This window comes from Schistocerca americana, chromosome 5 (assembly GCF_021461395.2).
Source record: "Schistocerca americana isolate TAMUIC-IGC-003095 chromosome 5, iqSchAmer2.1, whole genome shotgun sequence".
In the NCBI taxonomy this organism is placed as follows: domain Eukaryota; kingdom Metazoa; phylum Arthropoda; class Insecta; order Orthoptera; family Acrididae; genus Schistocerca; species Schistocerca americana.
In genome coordinates, this window is record NC_060123.1 from 219141755 (window position 1) to 219161605 (window position 19851).

At 42.6% G+C, this 19851-nt stretch overlaps 1 pseudogene; it reads left to right on the top strand.

The window, feature by feature from the left end:
• Positions 1-12538: 12538 nt before the first annotated feature.
• On the top strand, positions 12539-12656 carry LOC124616809 (annotated as a pseudogene).
• Positions 12657-19851: the final 7195 nt, after the last annotated feature.

Consider the following 19851-nt stretch of genomic DNA (forward strand, 5'->3'; position numbering starts at 1 on the left):
AGCACAGTTGGAATTCAATTCTTTGAAAGAAGCGTTACTTCACGCGCCAATCTTAGCCCATCCAGATCTGTTACAAGATTTCTGCCTTAGCACGGATTCTTCTAAAGTCGGTCTTGGTGCCCATTTATTTCAAGAAGCCATAGAAAATGACACTACCGTTCAGAAAACCATTGCTTTTGCTAGCCGAGTGCTAACAAAATCTGAAAAAAATTATTCCGTTACTGAATTAGAAGCTTTAGCTATCGTTTCGGCATTTAACAAATTCCGTTTCTTTCTTTCTGGTAAGCACGTAAAAGTATACAGTGATCATCGTGCATTACAATTTCTTATGTCTTCAAAATTAAATCATGACAGGTTAAAACGTTGGGCATTGTTTCTGCAAGAATTCCGCTTCACAATAGTCTACATTCCCGGCAAGGAGAACATTGTTGCGGACGCACTGTCACGCGCACCGGCTGGGCTTGAGAAAAGTACCACAGAAGGCAACCTCGAGAAAAATTTCAGTATTCTTTACATTCAGAAAGTCGCCTTTGAAAACTTCATCACCACATCTTTAAAGGACATTGCTCATGAACAAGATAAAGATCCGATTTGGAAAGACATCAAGAGCAAATGGCATGAAAAGACACACACACAGATTCGGCATTATTACCTGGTTAGAAACAACATACTCTTCAAACGCTGCACTGTTGATGACAAGCTATGGGTACTTTGCATTCCAGACGATTTTGTTAATAAGCTCATTTGGTACATTCATTTCAGCTACGCACATTTTGGCCCACGAAAATGTTATCATATTCTTCGAACGACTTGTTATTTTACCAATATGGAAAAGCGAATTCGAAGAGTCTTGTCTATTTGTAAACTTTGTCAAAAGGCGAAACCATCTACTGTCTCACATCGTGCTCCGTTGTTTCCCATCATTCCTTCTAAATTAAAAGAATTTGCTGCTGTTGATCTCTTGGGACCGCTTGTCAGAACATCTAATGGATTTTCGTACGTTCTAGTCGCTGTTGAACTTACTTCAAAATTTGTTTCTTTCACACCGTTACGTAAAGCCACTGGACGGTCTGTATCCAACGCCTTTGTTAAAAATTTCTTACGTGAAGTTGGCCACGTTGCTAAAGTCATTTCAGATAACGGACCGCAATTTAGATCTGCTGTTTGGTCACGCATGCTTCGCAACCATAAAATCAAACCTGTTTTTATTTCATTGTACTCACCACATTGTAACCCCTCCGAACGGATTATGAAAGAAATCAATAAGCTCTGCAGGCTTTATTGTCACAGAAAGCATCAGCATTGGGACAGATATTTACACTTATTTCAAAACGTGCTGAATGAAATGCCTCATGATTCCACTGCTTTACCACCTACTCTTGTACTGAAGAATGAAGAACCACCGAACAGAATCAGAGAGCTTGTACCTTTCCCGAATACACGTAAACTTCGACACAAAGACATAATTGATTTGGCTCTTAAAAATATAAAATCTGCAGCAGACAAAAGGAGAAAACTACACGGTAAAGCAAATGCAAAGAAATTGTATATTGGTCAGAAAGTTCTCATTAAAGCTCATTCATTGTCACATAAGAAGAAACACTTGAGTCACAAATTCTTTCTAGTTTACAATGGACCTTACAGAATCCGACGTATACCACATGATAATTGCGTTGAAGTGGAAACACTGCGTACTAGGAAGAGTAAAGGTTTACACCACATTTCTCATGTAAAACCATTTATTGACAGATAATCTGCCTTTTAACTTTGTCTTTGCCATAAAACGTTTCACTTCACGTTACTAGTATGCTTTAGAAACTGTTAACATGTAACAATGTTTGAAGTGAAATATCCAGTCAAGAACCAAGAGAACTTATTTAAACAGAAATGACGAATGCATTGTTATAGTGAACAGACGTCACAGTGTTATTGTGTGTGTACATTCTTGCTTGTTTGTTGCACGATTACGTAACGACTATAAGGCTCACATACTTAGAACATTTACCAGTACTGCTAATGAGATTTTAATGCAACATTTTGGTTTATTTGAAAATACATTCTGAATTTAAAGTGCTTTCTGAGAGATACCAGATGACACAGAGGTTAGTTTATGTGACAGCTACACGATTTTATCACGACGCTACTAATGAGTGACAATTTACAATGTTGATTTTGCGGTGTTTCTGTTTTATATCTGCACAGTTTTCTGAATTCTTCTGGAAAGAAAAACATGTTTTAGTAGTAACTTTTGTGGTATAGCAACAATGAGACAGCCTTTTTCGTGGCACAACATTACGTTACTGTACAGTGCTTTCTTCATCACGCCAATAAGTATAATAACTACGATATCTATACGCAAAGCATTTCACTTTTATTTATCATGAGGTAAGTACATTGGCTTCTGCAGAACTTAGCTTTCAGAGGAAAATAACTACGACACTTCCACAGAGATTATCTTACAACAAGATGCACATTTAGCGCTACAGGACACGCATTTCAGTGATCAATTTTATACTTAAAACATTTATTTTTAAAGATTTTTGAATTACAAAGAAAGTTTTCCGTGATATATTTCATTCCATTGGTGTAATCTGTAACACCTGAGGGTATAATTACATTAATCCTCAGGGGGGTACACGCCTACTTTGTGTACCATGTGTTTGGCAAGCACAAGGAACCCTAGCTAATATGGTATTTGCTTATACAACTTTACACATCGGTACCATATTTCTCTAACACACAAATTACACAGCTATCTGATCATTTAACTGAGAGAGACAAACATTTATTTTTACTACATCAGTGACACATGTTTACGCAATTACACAGTTGGATAACTTCACACTTATGAAACTGTATTTTGTCTGTACTTTGTAAACTGTTCATATTTTTTCGGAATCACTGTGATACTATGAGAGCTTTGAATGATATATTGGGTATGAGATCATGATTTTTAAAGTACGTTTGAGGTAGATGACACTATTTAAATGAGCAGAGAATTCTTTTTAGGCTTAGAAATTATTGGAGGAAGCTACGACGATTTTGAGATTTGACTGAGGTGTTATGATGTTATTATTACGACGACGATGTGTATTATGTTGTTGAGGAATGTTTATTATGCTACGTATTTCTTATGATGAAATACTGAAGAAGTGTCGACGAATAAGGTAAGGAATAATGAGTAGTGTTTAGGGACTCTGATTTGTGGAAAAGGTTGTTGGAAACCAAGAATCGCACTTTAAGAGTTATGAAATGTGTGTGTATATTCGTGAATGTATTACAATGCAGACGAAAATTTTTTTGGACACTGTTATATCAATAGCATTTTGTTTCTACAGATTTGCAACGCTAATTCTTGACCTGTGAAATATTTCTATGTGAGACGGTAGCAGAAACTGCTGTCGTAAATATTTCCGTACGAAAGTTAAGTGACCACCTGCACGTAATGCGTCGCGGGCACCCAGCTGTGTCAGACGCCTGGAGAACAAGCCATTAGTGTGAGTGCCTCGTCAGAAGCACAGGTAGAAAAAAAAAAAGAAAGGGAAGGCCATTGTCCGCACTACTGACATCTCCTTGTTGAAAGCATACTGTGGAGCTCGTAATTTATGATATTTTACTGAAATGCCTAATGAAACGATGAGAAACATTTCACAGCTATTGTCTTGCTAGTTAAGAAAAATGCCATATGGCTTGCTTTATGTATTTATTTACACATTTTGTTTAATATCAAGTTTCTAGCTGCACTGCAGCATTGGTTAAAATAAAATTTAATATATGTACTAATATAGTTATTTTATGCCTACAGATCCAGTCAATAAGAAATTTATGATCTACTTACAAGAAAACGAGGGCACATAAATAGACATTTCCCTTCACAGGAATTGCATAAATAATTTCTTTACGATTTGGTAACTTATCTGCTAGTGTAAGTTCTCGTGATGCATCACTCTAGTGTTAAGATGTGACATAGGTTTTAGACATGGCCATTTTAGTGTAATATTTTTTTCTGCTTGAGCTATGTCATGTCTAGGTATAAGTTGCTGCTGTTTGCCAGGCGTAGTGCTACTGAATTTTAATTTGTGTTACTCTGCTAAGCCAGGTTTAATGCTGCTTGCTTTGCAAATTTGAATTTTTTTCGTCATTGATGTTTGTGTTAATTGTTTTGTGCTGCTGCATTGCCTCGTCCCTTAGTTTAGCATCTGAGCTCAGTAGATTTAAGTTAGCTTAAGAGGGGGTAGACTATAAAAGAGAATGAGTTGCGATGAATTGGAAGAAATGCATTGAGAATCTATACGAAAAACGTACAGAAAGCAGGTATAGGTAGGATTTTCCAGGAAATAAATGATGAGGTAAGATAATGGAAAATAAAAATGAGGTAAGAAATGTGTGAACATATAAATACAGAAAGCATGCTTAGATCGAATTTTTTTGGTGGAAACAAAGGATGAAATAAGAGGAAAGATATATGAAGTTTTGGGTTGGACTGCAGTACCAAATGTTACACTGAAAACGAACCCTGTCCTTTCCTATTGGTGTTATCCCACTATATGTTTGTGTACCCTTGTGTATTTGTTTTCTTCCTGTCTCTGTGTAGTTTCATAGAATTTTTTTCTTCTTTTAATATTAAGCTACATTCACTATGATGAGGAATACTGTTATCCTCAAATATAATTGGCATTAATAATATGTTATTTACCTTATAAATATGCTTACACATTATTTATTCTGTTTAATGCTCATGTGTAAAGTTGATGTTTCAAAAGTTATTGTGATCTTTTATGTATGTACTCATGTCATAATTCCACTGATGTATATGTTAGTTCGATTCTTTTGTAAAGCCTGTACTACAAATGTTATCTGTATTATTATGTTCTTTAATGATGTATTTTGTACCTTTGTAATTGTATTCTTATGTTATAAAATTGTAATTGTCACCAGTTCATGATATTATTAACTTGTAAGTTACATTTCACTGCACACGTTTCTGTTGGTCATAGTATATGGACAATATGTGAGAAGTAGGGACTGTCAGTGTTTGCAAGTGTATTAATAATTCAGCAAGGGACTGGATAACAGCATTGCTGGTTCTAAGGACAAATCCAGAAACTTTGTGAGTGCACAAGTGGTGGTTTATGGACTTGCTACATTATCCGCAAGACTCTTCAGTGGTGATTGTGCACCTGCACAGTCACAACAGATGGCTGCTGGCCATCTCTTCAAGGACTACAGTGGGTCTACATCTTTGATGATCCATCAATACCATTATTTCTACAAGGACTGCAGTGGGTCTGCACCTCTGGTGGCCCACCAGTATCGTAATCTCTACCAGGACTACGGTGGGTCTGCTCTGTGATGACCTACCTCCAATGTTCTTCAAAACGTCGAATGACTCTGCTGTGGGTTTGCTATATTGTGGCCCATTACCTGTCAGCATGTCAAGAGTCAGCACTGTCTTTCCGTTGGAAGGACAACACTGCTTCTTCAAGACTCCATGGAAATCCACTACTTCCGTGTGCATTTTCTTTTACTGCTCAGACTTTGAGAAAAACACTGAAATTTTACAGTGATGAACAATCTGGACTGTCTTTATGGACTGTGACAAAAATTTTAGCTTTTGACCAGCATTGTATAAATAAGTGTGTGCATTTGATATCTTTGTTATTGTAATTATGAAAAATTTTTTCAAATCGTTATTGGCCACTGCCCAAAAAAAATTTGTAAAATTTTTGTGGGGAGCATGGGGGCTATGTAAGTAGGCTGTTTATGTTATCTTTATGTAAGTAGGCTGTTGAGGTTCTTATGTAAGTAGGCTGTTTAGGATTTCTTATTGGTAACGCCACCTCTGTATGAAAATCACTGGCTGTGCTGTGTGCAGTCTGTGGCTGCTTTGCGTTGTTGTAATACTCGCCATTGTAGTGTTAGGCAGCTGGCTGTGAACAGCGCGTAGCGTTGCGCAGTTGGAGGTGAGCCGCCAGCAGTGGTGGATGTGGGGAGAGAGATGGCGGAGTTTTGTAATTTTTCATGAACTGGTATATTGATATATGATGATATCAAGGTAAATACATTGTTTGTTCTCTATTAATATCTTTCATTTGCTAACTATCCCTATCAGTAGTTAGTGCCTTCAGTAGTTTGAATCTTTTATTTAGCTGGCAGTAGTGGCGCTCGCTGTATTGCAGTAGCTTGAGCAGCGAAGATTTTGTGAGGTAAGTGATTTGTGAAAGGTATAGTTTAATGCTAGTCAGGGCCATTCTTTTGTAGGGAATTTTGAAAGTCAGATTGCGTTGCGCTAACAAAATATTGTGTGTCAGTTTAAGGTCAGTCGTGTATAATTGTTCAAAGGGGACGTTTCACCGTCATGTTGTGTACGCCAGCCTCGACTTTTTCAACATCGGTGCGCACTTGCGATTTACTTATTAGATTTGCATATCACTTACATGAATTCATACAAAATTGACTCTACCTCATGGAGTTTGGGTTCGAATGAAGCGTCTTGATGTGCAGAATAAGATTGTGAGGACGGAATATGCAAGAAATGAAGGTCAGGAGACCACGCCACCTTACAAGTGTACTTTTATGAATGCTCTTCACCGAAGAGCGGAGTATTGTACCATTGACAACCCACCCACCCCCTGCCTGCATGGTGCGTGGGGGATGAAATAACAACAAAGAAAAAAAACAAATCTCCATACCCAACGAAACCTTAATCGCCTTCCCTTAACTGATAATGAAATCTGTCCCACCAGACCTAGCGGATTCCTGTCAGCCTCCCTTCCACTCTTCTACACCCACTTCCTAAATCTTGTTTCGAAACCGCATGTGTCTTCACTCTTCCCAGATTTGTCCTCCAAACATTCATCCATCCAACCACCACCCCCACTCTCCTATGCACTAGCCTTGGATGCGTTCCAATGATACCTTATCTCTGGCAGCATACATGCGCTCATCACTTCACTCATCTTCGTATCTACTTTAATCAGTCAACATACCGGTCTTTTATGTTTTATCTTTTGCAACTGTCTACCAGTTCTTATACGAGTGCAATACCCATTTTGCATTCATTTGTAGTCTATATTTTAACACAAAACTCAGTTTTTTATATTTTAATATATGCAAAATATTCATTTTTTTCAATCGCCATGTCAGTTTTTATAGTATGTTACTCAAATTTTTGCTCCCATGTGACTGAAGTGCGGCAAGTTGTATCCGCTGACAGCCTACCCCGCGATCATTTGGTGCGAGAGGACTGATGTAACTATAAAGAAAAAGAAACCGAACGTCCATAATGCACGAGAGTGGGATTTGCTGCTCGACAAAGCTTATGCGAAAAGTTTTTGACTGAGATGTATAATTGTGGCCTACAGATGCCATATACAAGTGAATTTTTGGAGGGCGTAATTGCCACACAATCTTACAAATAACGAGTTATGTTAGAAACTATTCTCACAGATGTCTACAAAAATTTTTGCGAAATCGTAATTGCAAGAGTCCATAATTGGCCATTACCCGTTTTAGATACATGTGTTGTTCAGTATTCAGACGTGTTATGTCACAAGAACAAAATTTTTTACGTGGCACAAAAACTTGTTATATCCCAGAGAACAGGTGATGGTTATCCAAGCCACATCTAGAAGTGTATAAGAATTCTGTAATGAATAAGAATTCTGTACTCCAGATTACAAGGAGAAGGTGGGGGGTGGCAAATGCCTCCCCTTGGAAATTCAGTTCATCAGAAAAACGAACTTTTTCAATGTAGCCACTGTTTGCATAGATGCATTCCAGCATTTGCTAGCAAACTTAGCATGTCTGGATCTATCATCTATCTGAAGACATTGCAGGAGCTGCGTTTTTATGTATGGAAATGCATGTGTAAAATCTTCAGCATATTGCTCTGAGGCATGACTTTAGTCATCAACAATATATCCTCCTTAACTGTTCACAACAGTCTGGCAACGCTGGGGTAAATTACCGATTCCGCGACAGTATAAATGGTGCGGTTTTGAGGGAAGAACTCGTCGAACCGTGTTCGAAGCGTATTTTCATCCGGAAAGGAAGTTCGACAGAGAACGGAAAAGGTTAAAATCTGAGGGCATAAGATCAGGTCAATAATGTGGATGCTGAATGACCTCATAATCCCATAGGGTTTTTTGTCAGTCTGACAGAATGCATATGGGCGTTATGGTGTAGGAACACTTCATGCAGTTGGTCGTTGTTCTTGGACTGCGTCTCCAATATGTCTCAGTTGCTGACAATTAATGTCACCAGTTATGGTTACATGCCGGCGAAGTAATTTTTAGTACGCTACACCGTCGCTGTCCACCAGATGCATAACATTATATTTTGTGTATGCGCGTAGGTCTTTGTACGTTGAGTTGCTGCCTTGTTTTGGTTCAACTATTTCTTACTCTTCCTTAGATTAGCATAAAGACAAAGTTTCTTGTAACCAGTAACGGTACAGCATAGGAATGGTCGCTGTTATTCTCGAGCCAATTGATGACGAGCGAGCAGAGATCACATATGACCACATATAGCTGTTTTTTTGTGATTTTGGCTTAGAGCAAGCGGTATCCATACATCCGATTTTTGAACCTTCCCCACTGCATGCAGACGTCGCAAAGATTGTGGAATGATCACAGTTCATAACATCTGCCAGTTCTCAAGTGCACTGACGTGTGTCATTGTGGATTAATGCGTTTAAACGATTTTCATCGAAGGCTGAGGTCTTTCTGAACGTAGAGAGTCACTAATGTCAAAACAAACCTCCTTAAAACGAGTAAACCATTTTCTTGCCGTGCTCTGTCAAATGCCATTATCCCCACACATGGTGCAAATGTTTCTGACTGCCTCAGCTGCTGTCACCCCTCTATTGATCTCAAACAGAAGAATATGTCGGAAATGTTCCGGTTTCTCCACTTGGCACTCCACTTTCTAGCGTCGACAGCTCGACTCATTATCTCCAGATGACAAACTGACAATATGGAAATCCAAATAGCAACAGCAAACTACAAATAAAAACTGACAACCGGAATATCTACATGCAAAACAAAAACGCTATGAACTTATACACCAACTTAATAGGCGACTGTGTTTCAAAAAAAATGGTTCAAATGGCTCTGAGCACTATGGAACTTAACTTCTGAGGTCATCAGTCCCCTAGAACTTAGAACTACTTAAACCAAACTAACCTAAGGACATCACACACATCCATGTCCGAGGCAGGGTTCGAACCTGCCACCGTAGCGGTCGCGCGGTTCCAGACTGTAGCGCCTAGAGCCGCTCGGCCACTCCGGTCGGCGACTGTGTTTAATGAAAGTGCGAAACTCATTGCGTATTCTACTGCATAGACGCAACCGTTTCAGCAGGACTGCTAAATTACGCTTCCTGTAACCACAGAGAGAGAAAAGATATCAGATGCTGTCAGAGTACATGAAGTAATGTAACCATAAACTTCGTGAGGTTGCTACCATTTGGGGAACGTCCATTAACATGTGAAAGTGCGTTCATAAAAAGCTTTGAGTTAAGCTATCATGTGTGACAAACCGCACAACTGTCTCAAGCACAGTTCCTTATAATTTTTTTTTTTGTAACTAGCGAAAGTCTTTATGCTAACCCTGTACACAGGGTGGTCCATTGATCGTGACCGGGCCAAATATCTCACGAAATAAGCGTCAAACCAAAAAACTACAAAGAACGAAACTCGTCTAGCTTGAAGGGGGAAACCAGATGGCGCTATGGTTGGCCCGCAGACAGATGCGTCAAACCAAAAAACTACAAAGAACGAAACTCGTCTAGCTTGAAAGGGGAAACCAGATGGCGCTATGGTTGGCCCGCAGACAGATATCAACTACGTTTTTTTAAAGAGGAACCCCCATTTTTATTACATATTCGTGTAGTACGTAAAGAAATATGAATGTTTAGGTTGGACCACTTTTTTCGCTTTGTGATGGTCGGCGCTGTAATAGTCACAAACATATAGCTCACAATTTTAGACGAACAGTTGATTACAAGTAGGTTTTTGAAATTAAAATACAGAACGTAGGTACTTTCGAACATTTTATTTCGGTTGTCCTAATGTGATACATGTACCTTTGTGAACTTATCATATCTGAGAACGCATGCTGTTACAGCGTGATTACCTGTAATTCCAGATTAATGCAATAAATGCTCAAAATGATGCCCGTCAACCGCAATATATTTGGCAATACGTGTAACGATATTCCTCTCAACAGTGAGTAGTTCGCCTTCCGTAATGTTCGTTCATGCATTGACAATGCGCTGGCGCATATTGTCATGCGTTGTTGGTGGATCACGATAGCAAATATCCTTCAACTTTCCCCACAGAAAGAAATTCGGAGACGTCAGATCCGGTGAACGTGTGGGCCATGATATGGTTCTTCGACGACCAATCCACCTGCCATGAAATATTCTGTTCAATACCGTTTCAACAGCACGCGAGCTATGTGCCGGACATCCATCATGCTGGAAGTACATCGCCATTCTGTCATCCAATGAAACATCTTGTAGCAACATCGGTAGAACATAACGTAGGAAATCAGCATACATTACACCATTTAGATTGCCATCGATAAAATGGGGGCCAATTATCCTTCCTCCCATAATGCTGCACCATACATTAACCCGCCAAGGTCGATGATGTTCCACTTGTCGTAGCCATCGAGGATTTTCCGTTGCCCAATAGTGCGTATTATGCCGGTTTACGTTACCGCTATTGGTGAATGACGCTTCGTCGCTAAATAGAACGCGTGCAAAAAGTCTGTCATCGTCCCGTAATTTCTCTTGTGGCCAGTGGCAGAACCGTGCACGACGTTCAGAGTTGTCACCACGCAATTCCTGGTGCATAGAAATGTGGAACGGGTGCAATAGATATTGATGTAGCATTCTCAACACCGACATTTTTGAGATTCCCGATTCTCGCGCAATTTGTCTGCTACTGATGTGCGTATTGGCCGCGACAGCAGCTAAAACACCTACTTGGGCATCATCATTTGTTGCAGGTCGTGGTTGACGTTTCACATATGGCTAAACGTCTTCCTGTTTCCTTAAATAACGTAACTATCCGGCGAACGATCCGGTCACTTTGATGATGTCGTCCAGGATACCGAGCAGCATACATAGCACACGCCCGTTGGGCATTTTGATCACAATAGCCATACATCAAAACGATATAGAACTTTTCCACAGTTGGTAAACGGTCCATTTTAACACTGGTAATGTATCACGAAGCAAAAACCGTCAGCAATGGCGGAATGTTATGTGATACCACGTAAGTACACGTTTGCGACTATTACAGCGCCATGTATCACAAAGCGAAGAAAGTGGTCCAATTAAAAATTCATATTTCTTCACGTACTACACGAATATGTAATAAAAATGGGGGTTCCTTTTTAAAAAACGCAGTTGATATCCGTTTGACCTATGACAGCACCATCTAGCGGGCCAACCATAGCGCCATCTGGTTTGCCCCTTCAAGCTAGACGAGTTTCGTTCTTTGTAGTTTTTTCGTTTGATGCTTATTTCGTGAGATATTTGGCCCGGTCACTATCAATGGACCATCCTGTATAAGCGGAGCATAGGCGAAGGGGGAATCTTCTAGCGACGATATGGACAGTAAATGGGGAAGGCTGGGCTCAAATGGCTCTGAGCACTATAGAACTTAACATCTATGGTCATCAGTCCCCTAGGACTTAGAAGTACTTAAACCTAACTAACCTAAGGACATCACACACGTCCATGCCCGAGGCAGGATTCGAACGTGCGACCGTAGGAGTCGCGCGGTTCCGGACTGAGCGCCTAGAACCGCTAGACCACCGCGGCCGGCAAATGGGGAAGGCCACTGACATAAGCGACTTTGGGGAAGGCCAGATAGTCATGGTCTAGCATCTGTGAACGAGCTTCTCGAAACGGCGAAGCTTGTCGGGTGTTGGCGTACTACTGTCGTGAACATACAGGGTGTACATTAATGACATTGTCAAGCTGCAGGGACGGATTCCTGACTGGCAATGGAGGAAAAAAGGTCGTCTGAACATGTGCCCGGAAATCGATGGTGTGCGTGCAACGACAACAAATCGTTCCGGAATACAGTACAGAGCTGCAATGCATCCACGTCGTAACAGATGTTCAAAGTGGCCTCCATGGGATTGCAGTTAATAGGAATAGTAGCGGTTGTCATGCAGGATACACTTAATCATATTCTTGCTTACACCGTGTTGGCGGGCTACTTTCCAGGAGGTTGTGCTAGTGTTCGTCTCAGTGTCCTGTAGAACCAAGTCGTCCAAAGCTGGTTTACGCACAGTCCGCCGAATCCCTGCACGTTCGTTTGTCCGAAAGGACCCGTAATCACACAAACGCCCAAAAAGGGCTTGAAATGTTGCGTGATGTAGTTGGTATCTGTGACGGTACTTGTTTTGGTACATCCGCGCCGCTTCTCGACCGTTTCCATCTCGTTGGGCGTACACAAACACCATCCCGGCTCAAACCCAGCACGAATACTGTATTATTCTGCCACTTACAGTACGATGCCAACGGCCTTGCCACAGTGGTAGCACCGGTTCCCGTCAGATCACCGAAGTTAAGCGCCATGGGGCTGGGCTAGCACATGGATGGGTGACCATCCGGTCTGCCGAGCGTTGTTGGCAAGCGGGGTGCATTCAGTTCTTGTGAGGCAAACTGAGGAGCTATTTGATTGAGAAGTAGCGGCCCCGGTCTCGGATACTGACATACGAGAGGGAGAGAGGTGCGCTGACCACATACCCCTCCCTATCTGCATCCAGTGACGCCTGTGGGCTGAGGATGACACGGCGGCCGGTCGGTACTGTTGGGCCTTTATGGCCTGTTCGAGAGGAGTTTAGTTTAATATAGTTTTACGGCATGCTGCGTCAATCATACAGCCTGCAACACACAAGAACCACACGACACGTGGTCGGAGGAAGCCATTCGTCTGCACCATCTATCGTAGCAACGAAGCTTTTCTGGATACCACGAGGCTTTTTTCCTCCATTTACAGTCAGAAACCCGTCCCTGCAGTTTATCGGTGTATTAATGTCCTCTCTGTATATGGTAAGTGGTTGAAGCACGTTTATACCTCGAGCAGATGACAAGGTGTTGGACGTCCATGCCTCAGCAGAGAAAATGGAGGTCAGATGTTTGCCCGCTATGTGAAGCAGGACAAAAGGCGATCTGTGACAAATAAGTCGAGAGACTACAATAGTGATGCAGGCCCAAAGCTTTCAATGACTGTGCGTAGATAGTCGAAAAGAATGGGGTACAACGGTCGAGAAACTCCTCATAAGCTGACACATTTTTGTAGTCAGTAGTATGTGACGTTTGAGGTGGTTTAAGGAGAGTGCCACTGTGTAGTATATGGCTGGAAACGAGTGATTTAATGATGAATCACGCTATACCCTGCTGCAATCCGGTGGAAGTGTCTGGGTTTGGCGAATGCCTGGAGATCGTTACCTGCCCTCAGGGATAGTGCCAACGGTGATGTCGTTTTACCTACGATGTGAGGGTGTTTCTCGTGTTTAGTGTTTTGTCTCCTTATTGCTCATAAGGAAAAGGTGCATGAGGAAAGATATGAAAACATTTTACGACATTGTATGCGGTGTAAAAGAGATGAACAATTCGGAGACGTTGATTGTTCTTATAAGCATTGCAGTGCACGCTGCCGATTAACCACACTGGTGCTCAGTACCCTGCTGCAGATTACATTAAGGCGAGGGGACCCTACCGGGGTAGCATGGCTGACTTTTTCAACACCACACCGTTCTGCCTCGAATGGGTAGTACCGAGCCGAGGTGGTTCAGTGGTTAGCACACTGAACTCGCACTCGGGAGGAAGATATTTCAAACCTGCGTCCAGCCGTTCTGATTCAGGATTTCCGTGATTTCCCTAAATCGCAGGCAAATATCGAGATAGTTCCTTTGAAAGGGAACGGCCAGTTTCCTTCACCGTCTTTCCCTAATCCAAGCTTGTGCACCGTCTGCAATGACCTCGCTGTCGGTGGAACGTTAAACACTAATCTCCTTTTCCTCCTCGAATGGGTCGCCAATATGAACGTCAGAATACGAAGATACAAGTTACCGAATTTGTGTGCTACGATGTTATGTTGTTTTATTAATTTTCTTATTGTATTTTATCTCATTTTATTCTTTATCCTTCATTGACATACTTTATAGCGTATCTTATCTTTGGTCACATGTCCAGTATAAACCATGTATGTAGCGCCTTACGATAAATAAATAAAATTAATGCACTCTTTCATAAGAGAGCCTCTGTGAGGCAATGGTTTGTGGGCAGTAACGTTCCTGAAATGGACTGGTTTGCACAGAGTTCCGACATGAACGAAATGGAGCCTCTGGGACGACTTCGAAATAAATTCGGTGAATGCGAACAACTTTGTTTCAGCTGTCTTAGATACTGACGCGCTACCTATTGGTGACATATGAACATTTGTATTGGAGCGGGACTCGAACCCGAATTTCCCGCTTAACGCGAGCGGTCTCCTTTAACTGTTAGGCTATGCGTACAGGCCCCTCGGACCTACCCAAATTTTGATATGCCACATTGTGTACATCCCCATTTGGACTGGGCCGGGGGCCATACACGGATAGCCAAAAGTCCCCGTAAACGATCAGACATATTGTCAAATTTAACTATGTTTACCAAATACACTCCTGGAAATTGAAATAAGAACACCGTGAATTCATTGTCCCAGGAAGGGGAAACTTTATTGACACATTCCTGGGGTCAGATACTTCACATGATCACACTGACAGAACCACAGGCACATAGACACAGGCAACAGAGCATGCACAATGTCGGCACTAGTACAGTGTATATCCACCTTTCGCAGCAATGCAGGCTGCTATTCTCCCATGGAGACGATCGTAGAGATGCTGGATGTAGTCCTGTGGAACGGCTTGCCATGCCATTTCCACCTGGCGCCTCAGTTGGACCAGCGTTCGTGCTGGACGTGCAGACCGCGTGAGACGACGCTTCATCCAGTCCCAAACATGCTCAATGGGGGACAGATCCGGAGATCTTGCTGGCCAGGGTAGTTGACTTACACCTTCTAGAGCACGTTGGGTGGCACGGGATACATGCGGACGTGCATTGTCCTGTTGGAACAGCAAGTTCCCTTGCCGGTCTAGGAATGGTAGAACGATGGGTTCGATGACGGTTTGGATGTACCGTGCACTATTCAGTGTCCCCTCGACGATCACCAGTGGTGTACGGCCAGTGTAGGAGGTCGCTCCCCACACCATGATGCCGGGTGTTGGCCCTGTGTGCCTCGGTCGTATGCAGTCCTGATTGTGGCGTTCACCTGCACGGCGCCAAACACGCATACGACCATCATTGGCACCAAGGCAGAAGCGACTCTCATCGCTGAAGACGACACGTCTCCATTCGTCCCTCCATTCACGCCTGTCGCGACACCACTGGAGGCGGGCTGCACGATGTTGGGGCGTGAGCGGAAGACGGCCTAACGGTGAGCGGGACCGTAGCCCAGCTTCATGGAGACGGTTGCGAATGGTCCCCGCCGATACCCCAGGAGCAACAGTGTCCCTAATTTGCTGGGAAGTGGCGGTGCGGTCCCCTACGGCACTGCGTAGGATCCTACGGTCTTGGCGTGCATCCGTGCGTCGCTGCGGTCCGGTCCCAGGTCGACGGGCACGTGCACCTTCCGCCGACCACTGGCGACAACATCGATGTACTGTGGAGACCTCACGCCTCACGTGTTGAGCAATTCGGCGGTACGTCCACCCGGCCTCCCGCATGCCCACTATACGCCCTCGCTCAAAGTCCGTCAACTGCACATACGGTTCACGTCCACGCTGTCGCGGCATGCTACCAGTGTTAAAGACTGCGACGGAGCTCCGTATGCCACGGCAAACTGGCTGACACTGACGGCGGCGGTGCACAAATGCTGCGCAGCTAGCGCCATTCGACGGCCAACACCGCGGTTCCTGGTGTGTCCGCTGTGCCGTGCGTGTGATCATTGCTTGTACAGCCCTCTCGCAGTGTCCGGAGCAAGTATGGTGGGTCTGACACACCGGTGTCAATGTGTTCTTTTTTCCATTTCCAGGAGTGTATTTGACCGTGTACTGTGTTGTTTAACGTGTTTGTCAAGCACAGATTGCGAGAAATTTTAACTGACGAAAAGATTGACGAGATGGCCGACGTTGTTTGTGTCGATGTTTCACCGCTCATGTAAAAAAAATGGTTCAAATGGCTCTGAGCACTATGGGACTTAACATCTATGGTCATCAGTCCTCTAGAACTTAGAACTACTTAAACCTAACTAACCTAAGGACGTCACACAACACCCAGTCATCACGAGGCAGAGAAAATCCCTGACCCCGCCGGGAATCGAACCCGGGAACCCGCGCGCGGGAAGTGGGAACGCTGCCGCACGACCACGAGCTGCGGACCCACTCATATAGAGTGAAAAATTGTTTTATTTCAATTTATCTCCCATAATAGTGCGTTTCTACAGCTGTGGAAACTAAGATCAAGGATAAAAATAAAACAGCGCTGACATCTACCAAAATAATAGAGCTATCATATCTTTCCCAGCCATATATACGGAGGAAGAGGTTATTAGCAAAATACTTTAACATGACGTACGAAATGGAGTGCAATAAAATAAAATTAATCGACGTTCTCCGGTTCTTCTACGGAAGACCTGGGCTATATGTTCCCAAATTGTGGAATTTTAATGAACTATCATTAGAGGACCAACAAAAAGAGAATAAATTTTCATACCGTTGCGTCTTCTTTTTCCATGTGAGGGCGAATTAACTCGAAACGAGTTATTCAGCTTTTCGTTGTACATTCGCAGAAAGTTGGTTTAATCATCAATTTCTGAGTGCAACATTTCCATTAAGAAGTTTTCATGTGTATATTTCTCTCTCGTTTCAAATAATTCGCTGGTCAAATGCCACAGCCAAAGTTAGAAATGTTTTATCTGTATTTTTAGCCATTCCCACGTGTGGCAAAATAAATCATACACGAAAAGCGTCTACTGCAAAAGTAAGATTAAACTGGCAAGTTTTCTTCGTACGTGTGCGGCTTGTTTGACCAATCCGTAGCTAATTTGACACACAGGTTTGCTCTTGTACGAGAGCTTTAACAAGTTTTTAAAAGTTGCGCTGTCTAGGAAATTTGATGCAATTATCGGGTTCTGGGCGTAATATTTCCTTTAGCCGAATTTCATGGGTAAGTCATTTTAACCCATTTCCTGAACCAGAATCTTGTTTTCTTCTTCTTCTTTAAACACAGTGCCAAAGTCAATGAGGATTTGCAGAAAATAAATGCGTGGTGTAATGACTGGCATTTACCTCTCAATACTTGTAAGTGTAACCTACTGCGTATAACAAAGCGAAAATCCCCGTTAATGTACGAGCACAAAATAAATGCCCGGTCTTTGGAAGCGGTAACGTCCGTCAAGTATCTGGGTGTGACTATTCCAAATGATCCCAAATGAAATCATCAGATTACACAAGTAACGGGTAAGGCGAACTCTAGATTGCGGTTCATTGGTAGAATCCTGAAGCGATGCAGTCCTTCAACAAAGGAAATAGCTTACAATACTTCAGTTTGTCCAGTCTTAAGAGTATTGTTCTTCTGTATGGGACCCTTACCAGTTGGGTCTGATTCAAGAGACTGAGAAGGTCCAAAGAAGAGCGGCAAGATTCGTGACTGGTACATTTAGCCATCGTGAGAGCGTTACGAATCTCATAGAAAGTTTGAAGTGGGACACACTTGCAGACAGACGACGCGCTAAACGGTAGGGGCTGCACACTAAATTCTAAAATCCGATCTTCGCCGAGGATGTAGAGCATGTTATTACCACCAACTTTCAAAACGCGGAATGGTCACCATTCAAAGATAAGGGAAATTAGAGCTCGTACTGAGGCGTTCAGACAGTCGTTTTTCCCTCGCGCGATCCGCGAGTGGGTCAGTTGAGCGGGGGGAGGGGGGGAGAAATATGATTTTGGGACGAATAGTGACCTTCGCCGCGCTTGCGGGCTAGCGGAGTATATATGTAGATGTAGAACAGCGTCCGCTTCAGAGAGATATTAATCTGACAAACTTTGTTTGTACGTGTAGGGGTTTGTTTGACAAATCCGCGGCTAAACAAGGCACGTTTTAAAAACAAGTTAGATCGTTTACGGGGGCGCTAATGGTTAAGGCGACTGTTCGCGATAACGGGGAAATCCAGGTCCGAATTCCAGTTCGACACTAATTTTCACATGTGACCAATAGGTAGTATATCTGTACCTAACGCAGATAAGCCATGTTATATGCATTCAGTGAATTTATTTCGAAGTAATTTCGGATCGCTGTCTATGGTCAACAATGTCTATTCATCCAGACATGCAAGTAAGCATTTGGGATGAGTTAGAACATCTAAAGGGAAAGACGAGTTATATACGAGGGGCGTTCAGAAAATAAGCTCCGATCGGTCGCGAAATGGAAACGACTATGAAAATCCGATAAAGCTTTGCACAGATGTGTTGGGTAGTGTCTCTAGTACAACCCCAGTTAGTATCACGTCGCTCTTCTCATTTCTGAGCTCGCAGTGAGTGCGTAAAGATGTCTAGAAAATAGTGTCTGCCGCAAAGTACGAGGGCCTGGTGGGAAATTTCGCCTGAAGCTATGCAGCTAACATTACATAACTGTCGTGCTGTTTCGTCTTCACGACAATTCTCAGACGCATTCTGCAGGGGCAATGAAGATGCTCCTGCATCGTTTTCAAATGGAAATGTTAGATTACCCACAATGCAGTCCGCAATTGTCTCCCCCTGAGTTTCATCTCTGGTCACATGAACCGCTGTCTTTGAAGACAACATTTTGACACAGACAACGAGGTGTAGGCCAGCGTGGAGAATTGGCGGAAAGCACTGGCGGCTGCCTTCTATGATGAGGCTATTGAAAAGTTGGTACAACGCTATGACAAAAGTCTAAGTCAGAACGGCGACTACGTAGAGAAGTAGCTGAAAGGTGTAGCTAATTGTTACAAGTAGAACATTTCTGATGTTCACTGTGGTTTCAATTTGGCAATCAATCGGAGCTTACTTTCTGAACAGGCCTCGTACAATATCTAAAGGTGATAAGAGGGAATAATAAGAGTGGAAGATCTAGAACGAAGTGCTCGGAGTAAAACGCGCGTAAGACAGGAATGTAGTCTTTAGCCCCTAGTGTTCAATCCGTACATCGAAGAAGCGATGACGGAAATAAAAGTTCAAGAGTTGAAATAAAATTCAAGGTGAAAGGCTGTCGCTGATGACATTACTATCCTCAGTGAAAGTGAATAAGAATTACAGGTTCTGCTTAATGGAATGAACGGTCTAATGAGTACAGTAAATCGACGAAAGATGAAAGTAATGAGAAGTAGCAGAAATGAGAACATCGAGAAACTTAACATCAGGATTGGTGATCACGAAGAACATAGACGTCAGGGATTCTGCGACCTAGGCAGCAAAATAACCCATGACGGAGGGAGCAAAGACATCAAAAGCAGACTAGTGCTGCCAAAAAGGGCATTTCTGGCATCAAACATAGACCTTAATTTGAGGAAGAGATTTCTGAGAACGTACGTTTGCAGCATAGCATTGTACCGTAATGAAACACAGACTGTGAGAAAACCGGAACAGAGGAGAATCGATCATTTGAGACGTGGTGCTACAGAAGAATTTTGAAATTTAGGTGGACTGATAAGGTAGGGAATGAGGAGGATCTTGGTAGAATCGGCGAGGAAAGGAATATATGGAAAACTCTGACAAGAAGACGGCACAGAATGGTAGGGCATCTGTTAAGACATCACGG